Below are 12,786 nucleotides of genomic sequence, written 5' to 3'. Positions count from 1 at the left end.
CGGATTCCAGCTTCTTCTTTTTTTTTTTTTTTTAGCCCCCCTCTGGCTCAGAGGGGTTGTTCAGTGCTATTCGGCCCTGGGGTGCATTTCAACGCTTCTGATGTGAGAGAGGGACCAAGAACGAAATAGACAGAAAGACAGAGAGAGAGGCAGCCTGCCAGGGTCAGACGGCGGCTTTTAAAACGGCGTTGTATCGGCAACCTGGGTTGTACGGTGTGCGTGCGGGAGCTTTTAAAGGCCTTCAGATGATCTCCGTTTGCAAAAGTGACCATGCACTATGACAGGTGCACGGCCATCTTGGAATCACAGTAAGCGCGTGACATCCACGCAGCATGTGCGTGCGGGATGGTTTTGAAACAAAATAGATTCACACTTGTAGCCTCTCTTCATGTTCTTGTAGTGCAGGGTTCTCTAAATGTACTCGTTGATAATTATCAATAAAAATTGAAGCATTTTAATTATGTGGAAATGTGTGTTGGTTCTTTTGTTGGGGTTTTTTTTTTGTTTGTTTTGAGCTAATCCTCTCTCAAAACTGTGATCAATATTGTTTCTTTTTTTTCTGTCCGCGAACAAATTTGCCCATCATGTTTGTTTAAAATGTCACATTTCACAGCAGAGTTGCTGTCAAAGAATTCTTTATTCTCAACGGGACTGATAATGGATTAAATGTATTTTTAGATTTCTTTTTCTTTCTTCCATCCCTTTTGTAAAGCCTGCGAGAATCGAGGTCAGGACATTAAAAAAAAAAAAAATGCACAACTCAGAGGAAGACACATAGCTTTCAAAACAAATCACTGGCGAACTGCACTGTGTGCAATGATTGTGACATTTTGTTTGGGAGAAATAAGATTTAATTGAAGGGAGAAGTCAGTTACGCAACCAGGGAAATGTCTGCATTTCAACCCAAATTGAAAACACAACAGGGTTCACGTTTGCGTGTGTGTAGAGGAGTTGCTTCCACCCCTACCCCTCGCTTGCTTTTTTTTTTTCCACAGCAAAATCTGTTTACTCTTTTACCCAAAGAAGTGTATTTCTCCCAAAATCTAATAATACATATTGCATATGTTGTTGTATTATACAGTCACACTGGCAAAGAAATAGAAAAGTGACATTGAAGTGCAAGTGTGGAAATTCACTTTGCCGTTGCTGTTGCTGTTGACCACATACATTTTAACGTTCGTCAACAGATTTGGCACAGATAAATGCAGACTACCATTTTATTGAAAAAAAAGCAAAACCGTTTTCAAAGTAATTCCACCTGTTTTGGCTAATATTATAAACGTGTTAGGAATCCTATTACGTGAAAACATAACATCTGGACCGGCTTTGCTAACCGACGCATGGTCACTGCACTGATGCAAATGATTGCTTAAACCCGGTTCGTGTGGTGGAATGAATGATGGCCTCCCGAAAGCCAGGTGAAGAGCCCTCGTGCAGACGTTATTTTAACAGTATGATGAAGCCTACACGTGTTTTGTAGCATCACTGCTAACATCATCTTTTCACTTGTCTTTTCTTATGCATGACCGTGTTTTCTATCAATTATACAAACTGAATTATTTTTACACACACACACACACACACACATATATATATAATATAAAATTTGGGATTGGGTGGTGTGGTTTTTATTTTTTTGCTTTTAATTTTTAACAATATTTGCGGACAGTGGTATAGCTTTTTTTTTTTTTTTTAACTTGGTCACCTTGTGGGTGTACTGACGGCTTTTGCTAATGTATAAATACAATCAACAGTATGAATATAATATTGAGCTTTCAATACACTTTCTTGCTAAATACACTGGCGAACAGGTTTTGTCAACTGCAGACCACATGGCATTAATCTGACGTCAGGATGTCAATGTGTTGACATCAAATTGACTTCTTGGTACTGACCGGGTTATTTGCAGCGTTGGGGTGGCCCACTGAGTGTTGTGGAAGAGAAAGCGAGCGTGTGGCGCGGGGTGGGGGGGTTGGGGTGTTTGGATGAATGGACGATGGGGTTGGAAAAGTGCAGGGGTGACAGTCCCCCAGAGAGAGGCTGAGATCTGAAAGGACCTCTCGGACCACCAAATTGACATGTTCAAGCTTGTGGGTTGTCATGAAGGAAGCACTCTAATAAGCCGTGTGACAACATATAGGGTCTTACTTCCATAAGGGTGGGCCTTCTCATGTACTCTTTCTTTTTGTGTGTGTGTGTGTGTGTGTGTGTGATTGCTTCAATCACATTGTGAAATGCACGGTATTTGTTTTTGTATTTGTCTAATTTCTGAACTCCGTGTTCAATGATGTTTGTCAAGTTATTTCCAGTTTCTATTTGAGCTGTAGTTCCTTGCCTTGAACAAGGATCACGCAGGTGCTATTGTTCCCATCTACTGCCGCGTTAAGGCTCTATAAGTGCATGTGCCTGAGTGATAATCAATAGGATTCGCTGTGGAAGTGGATGTGTGTGCTGGGGCATCACACGGGGGCGTTTGGGGGTACTTCTTTTTGTATTCCGTCCCCCCTCCTCCCGTAGTCCATATATGGAGGACAGTGACTGGACGCGTGTCTATTATAAAGGGATCAACAATGAAAAAGATGGCAGGAGCAAAGGGCCAAGTGGGAAGAGGGCGACAGGGTGAGGTGAGGCTCAAAAGGAATCGCTGGTGCTGCTTTGAATCGGCCCGTCTGTGTTCATATCCTCTTGTGAGGGGAGTCACGAAAAAAAATAAAATAAAAATCAGGAGGGGGTGACCTCTGCTGAGTGACCCTGACGCCTTCTTGGTATTTCCTCCACGCAAGCACGACACATGTTCCGCATGTTCCGCCACACGGCGAACATGGCAGCCTCCCTTCCTTGCCCTCAAAGCCAGGTCGGACCCATTGATTTGCACTTAATAAACAGAGGGGAACCGGGGGCTGTGTGGACCTACCATCTCAGGTGCCCCCCAACCCACCGCCTGCTGAATCCCAACCCCTTCCTCTCCTCTTTCAGGAGCCTAAACAGCTGTGCTCCCATGTAAATTTTACATGACTGGCACCTCATTTTACAACCGCCATCACCGCCCCCACCGCCCCCCAACCCAACACATATATACACACACACATCTCCATATTATGTTGCAGATGAATGCATTTTATGCAATATCTTCATCATCTGACAGTGCACAAGAGGGCATTTGCATACCTGATTGTGTTGGCCCGCCAGCGCGTGATTGTTGCATTCGTGGGTTACATGATGCTGAAATGTGATATTTGCTGTGAAAACAAAGGGCAAGGGAGTGGGGGCAGGCGGCTGTGGATGGGGGGACAGGTGGGGAGGTGAGGGAGTGGGGGGGGAGATGATTCCCCTTGACCCCTATAATGCAACGTAATCCACTGTGCCCCCCTTTGATTGGGGCATTTTCCTGTTTTAATTGGTGTCATCAGTGTGGTGCACTATCAGCGGGCATCTGGAAGTAACTTCCAAGTCAGCGGTTGAACCCCCCCCCCCCCACACACACACACACACACACACACACAAACACACTCACACGATCCCCCCACCCCAAAAAAAAAAAAAATGGAAAAGGGGGCTCCCAAAGACCTCACTGGGCTTTGCAGACATGGTTACATTTCAAGAGACTTAATTTACCCAATTCTGAAATGCAAAGATGCAGTTTGCAACAGCAATGAAATGTGCCATATTTGGGGGTGCTGGTCGCTATCAAAAGGGACCTTGACAAAAGTGGGGTGTTCGTTTGGGGCTTGTTGGCTAAGCTGTGATCAGAAAGAGCGAGGCAAAGGTCTGCACTGGTACTCTTTGTTTTCAGTGCAGACACTACAAGTTCCCCCCACCCGACTCTCTCTCTCTCTCCCTCTCTCTCCTTTACTGTCTCTCTCTCAAAGTGGAGCGGAAGAGTGGGTTGATACCGGTCTCATGTTGCGTATGGATTTTCGTTTATATAATCGATCGAAATGTCCCAATACATTGATTTTGGGTTCAGTGTTTTACAAACAAGCGTTTATGGCTCTCGATTTTGTGTTAGGACTGATTCCAGCGTGACGACGATGCGCAAACCCGCCTGGGTTGTTGTTTTTAATCGTTAAAAAATAACTTGAACACGTAATTAAAAAATGACAATATTAGTAAAAAGCATTAAACTGGCTCAAAGGTGATTGGGGTTAAAATGAAAAAAAGTACAATATGTGCTTCCTCTTCCTAATCAAATAAAGTGGTGTAAACACACGCGCGCACGCACACACACACACGCGCGCGCGCGCATACACACTCACTCACGCGCACGCAGACACACGCGTCCACACAAAGCATTTCCTTCCCTGTGAATTTCTCCTTGAATTATATGCCATCACCAGTGTGTGTGATTGCGGAATATTAAATTAAAGTGGGATAAGTCGGCACCGAGGCGGGCTGCGTCCAATCCGCAACTCATTTCCCGTGTTGGAGCAGCGCATCACTGCTCCTCTGCTCTCAATGACAATGTGCCAAATGTGCGCATTTTGAACAACACTTTCCATATGCTATTATCGGATCGCTACCGAGCAAGAGAAAGGCTTCAAAACGGAATGCTTTATACCAAAGGTACCAAGAATCTCCACTTTTCCCTCCATTTATCCTCCTTCTCGCTTGGCTATGCGGTGTTTGTGATGATTTTTTTGATGGGTGGTTTTAAACGAGGTAAGAAAAAGGCATATGAAGTTTTTCCTTTTTTTTTTTTGTTTGTTCATAAAGAGACTGCATATTTTATGTAGCACTGTCTGATGGCTTTAGGGCGAAAGAAGCGGGGAGCACACAGAGTTGAGGTTGAAGCATTTATGGACAAACCTACCATTTTTTTTCGTTGATTTTTTCAATTTATTTTCTTCCCTTTTATGGCTTACGTATATTAATGTTGCTGATTGTGGGCGAAGGGGAGGCTTTTAAAGTGTTGAAATGAAAGCGCTAATTCTCTCTTTGTGGCTGGGTTTGTAGTTTGCTGGGATGCAACTTTTCCACTTGGATAAATGTTTTTCATTTGAAGAATTTATAGGCACATTTGAGATGGTGTTTTCCCGTGTGTTTTTCCATTTGAGAAACATTATTCTCGAGCCGAATTGGTGATTGTCCCTTTCTTTCGTATTTTGTTTTTGTTGCTGATTTGTGCACGTGTATGAGGCTGGAAGCGAGAGAGAGACTTGGCCAGTGGGTCACTCGGTGCACGTCGCAGGTAGCCGGTCACAGCTGTGAGCTTTTTGGCGTGTTTTGGGCGGATTCTTGTGAGCCGCAGTGGGTCAGCCGTGTTGCTATACAGTATCGGGCGGGCCAGGTGCATCTTTTAAAACACACTAAACTTGGCGTGTTTATGTGAAGACTTACGTGATATTTTATGTTCATTATTAATGGACGCGTAGCAAAAAAATATATATATATATGCATTTTTTTTTTGTCCGACAATTTTTACACGTCCGAGTATTTTTGTAATAGAGAAGCTAATGCGCGCATGGATACATAAAGTAACGCAGAACAATTTGACGCCTATATATTTGACTTTTCCTGATCAATAGAAATGACATCGATTTCATTCTCAACATCACTGTATATCTAACGCGCAAGCACACATTTAATTCAATCACAGCAGCGTTTGCAGATAAATGATCAATTATGAACCGAGGACGCCGCCGTTCTGGATATTTTGCTCTTGGAAATATTCGCTCTTTTCAAGTGTTCCTCCGGAGTCGGAGCATCGTTTGCGGGCAGAGAGAAAGGAGACCAGGGTGGTGTGGATAGCAGTCGGGGGATTTGATTTCAAGATAAACGCGTATCCAGAATAACTTGCTTCAATTATTTCCCTCTTTTTAACTGAAAGAAAATGAAAAACGAACGAAGGCATAGTCGTGAGGAGGGTAAGAAAAGAGCCCCGTTTACCTAAAGGATGCTCCTTTCAATTAAAGGAGGACTCGATGTTTTATGACTAGACCGTAATCCTCCGTTTCCGTGTTTAATTTATGCATCGAAGAAGAGGTCCACGCTTGACAAACTCTACTTGAACATCCGTCACCCGAGCGAATCCACCGGACTCTCGGGGCCGCCTGTGAACGCAGCGTCGCCGGCTTTTGCAGGCTGCGAACCCCCCTGGAGGACAGGGAGGCAGCTACAGCAGTAGTCTCGGATCCGGGAAGAAAGTGACAGCTTCAACCGCGCCCCCGCTTCTCGCCATCTCTCATTTGGTGTCAAAAGACCCGTCTCGAGCCAGAATAACCGAGCCCGGGGGTCGTTTGGCTTCTTGAGGATCCGGTCCGGTCCGTGCACGGCTGCAAAGTGGAGCAAGTAGTTCACTTGCCGCTAGCAGCTTTATCATCACATCCCAAGCCCCGGTTCACTTCACCCCCCAGCTTCGATTTTTCCCCCCCCCCCCACCAAGTCGAACCAGATCCCTTGATTTTCTCCGAGAGCAAGTCTTAACTCTAACTCCTAAAAGCCGACATTGTGGAAACACAGTAAACAGTTTGCATTGAAACGCTCAATAGGGGCACTTTGTGGTGGGTGCATCATAGAATGAGGGCGGGGGGAGGGGGTTGTAGAACTTGTACAGTATTTTTTGGCTCTTGTGAACCCACACGGGCCCCTTGATGGTCCTGAAGGGGCAACGCATGTACGTACTGTATATTACGGATCACACGCAGCCCTTGACACATACAGTAAACACAATGTGGACCGTCTCAGTGTATTGTCTATTGTCTTTGGACATATTGTGTGCACACTAGGATGTGTGCACGCGCCATTTTGATTTACTTCACTTTATTTTCAACCCCCCGCCCCTCCCCCCCCCACACACACACACATGCACGAACAATATTTACTCACGTGTATGTTTTAGCATTATACTAAACATTATATTTTGTCTTCTAAAATTACAATATTTACGATACGTTTTCTTGTTAAAACGTGCTATATCGGTATAAAAATACACCTTTGCTTGTCCATCCTGTTTACTTCTTCAATTGTTCTGGCTGCAGATGTGTGTCACATTGTCACATTTAAGATTAACATACAGAACGTTTATTTCGTTTTTTGCTTCCCGGTTTATATTGCACTTCTTTTTTTTCCTCTCCGTGAACCTGTGGTCGTCGCATTTGCATTCTGGGGACTGTTGATCAACTCACTAATTACACTTATTTTTCCTCACTCCGCCTCCTCTTCCTCTGCACCCTCCCTCCCTCTCTCTCTCTCTCTCTCTCTCTCTCTCTCTCTCTCTCTCTCTCTCTCTCTCTCTCTCTCTCTCTCCCCCCCACTGTCTCTCGACCCATTCCCAGAGTGCATATCGGGAAATGGACACACAAAGACATGCGCACTCAACTTAATCAGCCATTTTTTTTAAAAAAAACAGGGCTAAAACGATAATAATTAGCAGAATAAAGACATATCGGATTTTCGTGTCCTTTGCAACCTCGGCGTTTAGTGAGCCTCCGTCCACCGGAGAGACCACGTTTGCAGCCCCGTCGACACGTCGTCTCACCGCCACCGGAACCAAAATAAGGGACTCTAAGACCGCTTGACGTTTGTGATTTTTTACCCTTCTCCCTTTTCCCCATCACAAAGTGGGAGGATTATTTCAATTCCACCTGTTTTTCGTAATTGTCTTCGTGAGCTGGATGTGACTGTTTTGCACGAGCAAGAGCGAAGAGGAGCGGAGGTGGCGTCTTTGGAGGGGGAAGAAAGTAAGTTCTCTCCTTTAACTTTTATTGAGCAGTTGGCTCGGTGTGTGCGCTCCATCTACGGCTCGCCGATCGATTATCTATCTGGCTGCTGGTTCACTGACATCGGGTCAGTTTGGAGAACAGGTGTTGGGTGCCGTGTCTTTTTTTTTTCGTTTACGAGTGCACGGAGGGGGCGGATGTCGACGCCGGTGTTGTCCGTGCATCTCCGGCACTTTGGCTGCGGCCACTCTGGGTGACTGCCAGCCTCGGTGGAGCTCTTGACGCACGACTGCGCGATCACGACCGACCTCTTAAGGTTGGAACTAAGCCTTCGGGGACAAGAGCCGGACGTATTGTCGCTCCACCGCGACGAGACCAACCGTTTCGCCGCTTTTGTGAATGGAGCCTTTTTGCACTTTGTCGGCTTTTTCGGATCTGACCCCCCCTCCTCACCTCCTCACGTTTCATACCCATTTTTGGACGTCTGTCCAGTGGAAGCACCTCCCGATGTCACCAGTGCACGGCTCTCATTTTTCTGCTTTTATCACGAGCTTTCAAAACGCGCGCACACCCTCTTACGTTCACCTGCGACGCTTTTTAAAAGTACCCCTAAAAAAGTCGTCGTCCTTTCACTATCGCGATGTGTTCGAGTTTAGATGCCCGGGAGGGAGAAGCGACTCTCCGGTTGCGGATTGCATGGCGAGACCGGGGGAAAGCTCTCACCTCCCCGCGGTGTCAGTATGAGGAAGATCGGAGAGAACCGAGCACTATCCACCAACTTTATTGCAGTTATGTAATTAAATAAAACATTTTATCTCCCATTTCCATGAGAATACTTCATACAATATTCGTAATTGAACAATAAATTGCAGCCTTCTAACCTTGCCGGCATATTCAATAACCCGTTCATCCATCCGTTTATATTTTATTATAACGCGTCACAGGTTTTTTAATTCATTTTTTTTACTCTCTCGTTTGTAAAAATAAAAAAAACAGCAACAAAAAAGTGGGACACAAGTGACAGGTCGTGGGATTGGAGGGAGGTCATCGATCGCACACAAAAAAACAAAAAAAACATCAGGGCCGAGGGGTCAGTCTGTCTCAAAACCGAGTTTATAACCGTATAGCGCGTGTGTGTGTGTGTGTGTGTGTGTGTGTGTGTGTGTGTGTGTGTGTGTGTGTGTGTGCGCGCGCGCGCGCGCGCGCGTGCGTGTGAGCAAGGGCGCGTGGATTCACGTGTGTGTGTTGAACGAGTATTTTTCAGTGCAGGGTCACCTTTTTTGAACAAAAATCTATTTCGGTGTTTTGTCTGTTTTTTGAAGCATGTACGTGACTTCTTATTTTGGATTTCTTGATGTTATTCAATTTCAAATATACATGAAATGGTTTTGATTCAATATTACTCGAAAAATAGTATTCCCATAATTTGCAGATTTGAGGACTACTGTATTGCTAAAATGCAGTCTTACTATCATTTTTAATTTGCTGAATTTTAAAAGAAAAAATATGTTATATTAATTGTGGACATTAATGAGATCACTTTGTATATTTGAACACATTTTTAATTGGATCTAACATCCTTTTGTGAATATATTTCAATTATCAAATAAAAAAACTGAAATGACTCTGTAATTTCATTGAATTTCATCAGTTAATGACCTTATTGTCTCACTCTTATTTTTTGGTCTTGCAAATGAGTCCTCTTGTAAGGTCTGTTTGCAAAAGCGAGTCCCTTGTTTTTGTTTTTCCTTTGCATGATGTCTTAGTTCTTTCAAAGGGTTGAGCGTGTATCGCTGCATGTTAGTTAAGCAGCTCGTTGTATTCATTTTACCCATAGCAGTGGAAGGGAGCGATGAGGAGGGGGTAGAGCAAAAAAAAAAAAAACTGTGTGAGCGATGGGCTGAGGACAATAGCTGTTGGCTTGAAAATGCTTCTTGATTATTAAAAGCTAATGCATTTGCAGTATTGCAGCCTTCATTAAGGGTGCACACGCCAGGGAGGAGGGGTGGAGGGGGATGAGAGGTTACAGGGAGGAAGAGATGATAGGAGATGGAGAGAGTGAGAGAGAGAGAGAGAGAGAGAGAGAGAGAGAGAGAGAGAGAGACAAGGGGGGGGGGGGGGGGAGTCTGTCCTATAACTCCTGGGCCCGAGACACATGCAGCAAGAAGATTGGCTCGAGCCTCTCCTAGGGGTCGACAATGTGTCATTTCCACCCAGCTAGATTGCCCTCTGCCTATCTGATATTAATGTGCAAATCAATATTTCAGGGATTAAATTTCCCTTCTTCATTTTTTATGGTTTCTACCTCAATAAGTCTCCCGTCTAATAGAGGAGGCTGGATGATTTAGAAGCCTTTGCCGCTTCTGAGAGAGAGAGAGAGAGAGAGAGAGAAAAGCTTTGCAACAAGACTATCGCTGCATTTTAATGTTCATCTCAGTGAATCCCCATAGGCCTTCCGTAAGGAGGGCTCTATCGCTGCTTTACACCGTAAAGACACCCAATTTGCCTAAAAAGGCAGAAAGAGAAAATATGAGTCCGGTTGAATACATAAGACACTGTGTAATCCAAGTAGCAGGTATTAGTAAAAGGGACCCCCCCCCCCCCACACACACACACACACACACACACCTCCCCCTTCTTCTCTGGTGCTACATCCAAACTGTCACGGCCGAGCGAACGCTACAGCTTACCACACGGCGGCCTGCTCGCTCTAACGATATTTCTCCACCCTCTCACTCATCCTCTTTTTTTATATTTGCATAGAATAGCGTGTCAAGATCAGGCAACATCTGGCGTATGTGTGCCCGCTGCCACACAATGACCACAGTGGTGATTAGTGAAGAGAGGAGCATATGATTGCTCCAGTCATAACGCTGCATCTCATTGAGAGTCAACTATATAGGCCTTTGCACTCCCGACAGCCGTGCATTAAGGAGTGCGTGCGCCTCTACGTGTGTGTTTATTCCATCCTCTTTCCTGTACCATCTGCTGTGTGCATGTGTACATGTGTGTCCAGCACAGTGCGGGGAGGGGGAAAGCCCCCCCCCCACCCCCAAATATTTTCTCACTACTTCTTCCGGCTTTTTTAAACACAGGCATGATGGAGAGTGAGAAAACAAGTGAGGAGAGGGAGAAAGCGACAGAGGAAGAGGCACAAAGGAGCTCTAATTGTAGCACGACCGCTTGGCTTCCTCCCGATTCACGGCCATTACAATGTGAAAGGCACAACCTCTTTGTCCTGCGTTATCAAAACGCCGAGCGCACACACAAACGCGCTCACTTCCATCCACTTGTGTTTCTGGGCTGTCTCTCGTAGATTCGATGTCAGCATTTTTCTCACACAAATAAACAGAAACTTGAATGAATGAGGCTAATTGTAATTGTGACGGATTGCACAATTTGAGTCGGGCTTTATCGAGTGCGTGTGTTATGTTTCTCTTGTGTTGTATTCCCTTGTTGTGAAGGGAAAAGGAAGCAAAGAAGTGTGCTGCAGCTCAGCAGTACGTCTCAAGGAGGGGTGGGCTGGTGGTGGTGGTTAGGTGTGTGTGTGTGTGGGGGGGGGGTAGTAGGGGGCTCCTGCATCAGGCCTGGGGCACCACCAAGCGAACACACACGCACACACACATGCACATTCTCCCTATCACTGAGGAGGGTTAAAGACTTGGAATAAGATCAAGCCTCTCCATAGCTCCTGGGGAGGGTGATTGTGAATATGCGAGTTTTAGTGTAATTAGCACTTAATTATATTAACATATGCAAATTGTCAGGCGCGAGGAGGGCTTGTAGCGCCAGTGGGTATGTGGGCAGGGATACAAGTGGTTCTATTGTAGCGCCGTGGCAGGGAGAAAGAATAATGGCGAGCACATAACCAGCTCGCTTATGTAAATCTCTGGCTGGCCGCTTTGCCAAATTTCATTAGTCGCCATGACAACCTGCTTAATTGTGCTGACTAATGTCCCATGATCTGCTGCCAGTCAGGATGGATGTCACCCTCACTCCCCACCCAGACACACACAAACATGAGAAGGTTAAGAGTGCGAGAGGCCCAACCGTCCAGATTAAAGCGGCTTCTATTTGCACACACGCTCCTCTTGTACCTACATTTGCATATTCAAAAAAAAAAAAAAAAAGAATCCCCCACCACGTCGACTGTGTGTGCGTTGCATGTGGTGTCAATGTGTGGCGGGTGGGTTTCGGGGGGTAGTAGTAGTGGTGGCGGTGGGGCGTGGGGCTTTGGTTGGACGACAGCGGTTCAGTGGTGTGTCACATGTGTAACGTCTGCTCAGACTGGCACTGAGACATCGCCGAGTTTGTTTTTGATTACGGAACATGACTTTGATTCTGTCAAGTCCAACAAACCAGCATACGGCAACAACATCTGGCATGTTGCCTTTTAAAACATGCATCCCAGACAAATATGTCACCGCAACTCATTTTTGTAAGCACCCCAACTCTCCTCCGGTGGACAAATAAAGTAGCCAAAGGTGGCTAAATATCGGGCCTCGCTGCTGCTACTGGTCGTTGCATGCTAATCCTGTTTTTTGACAGCAACGTAAACTGATATAATTGCTTTTCAGAGGCAGGATCGGCAGTTTATACAAGTGTGAAAGCACGGGAAAGGGGATTAGCATTATTTTGCATAATGCTGGCCGGGCGCTGAATGGGGCATTGAATGCTTGACTGGGTGACAGAGATGAAAGGGAGATGAAATGCTCTACCCCTCTACTCTCCCCGTCCCGCCCCCCCCGCCCCTTGCTTCAGTCCTGCTGTCTCGAGACACTGTTGTCAGTCCAGAACTGGCAGCACGGAAATGCCCGGCCGGTGTTTTCTGGTCCGCTTCAGATGCCAGCAGACGTAAGCTGTCATGTAAGGCACTATGTCCAAGACACCCTTCAGTTTAAACCTCCAAACCTCTTGTGCCATTATGTCGTGGCTCAGGTAGCATTTAGAAATTACGCTCTTCCTGCAGTGAGCTGGATTTGTTGGCAAATTGGCTTGTTATGTGGACGAGAAAAGCAGGTGTGTTTTCTGTGAGTACCGTGAACGTGTGTGTGTGTGTGTGTGTGTGTGTGTGTGTGTGTGTGTGTGTGTGTGTGTGTGTGTGTGTGTGTGTGTGTGTGTGTGTGTG

General features: G+C 45.7%; 1 protein-coding gene across 3 annotated transcripts in view; it reads left to right on the top strand.

The window, feature by feature from the left end:
• The first annotated feature begins 4,377 nt into the window (after nt 1–4,377).
• zfhx4 (zinc finger homeobox 4) overlaps nt 4,378–12,786 on the top strand; it is an 81,734-nt gene continuing 73,325 nt past the window's right edge. For 2 of the 3 annotated variants that reach the window (XM_019869428.1, XM_019869430.1), the window contains exon 1: nt 7,283–7,679. The gene's annotated coding sequence lies outside the window, so the exon portion shown is untranslated. Of the gene's footprint in view, nt 4,564–7,282; nt 7,680–12,786 lie in introns of those variants that run through there. The other variant, XM_019869429.1, reaches the window with a different exon arrangement.

The sequence above is a fragment of the Hippocampus comes genome, unplaced genomic scaffold (genome assembly GCF_001891065.2).
Source record: "Hippocampus comes isolate QL1 unplaced genomic scaffold, H_comes_QL1_v1.1 scaffold149, whole genome shotgun sequence".
In the NCBI taxonomy this organism is placed as follows: domain Eukaryota; kingdom Metazoa; phylum Chordata; class Actinopteri; order Syngnathiformes; family Syngnathidae; genus Hippocampus; species Hippocampus comes.
The sequence above is the reverse complement of the archived record's forward strand: the minus strand, read 5'-3'. Positions and strand labels throughout refer to the sequence as shown.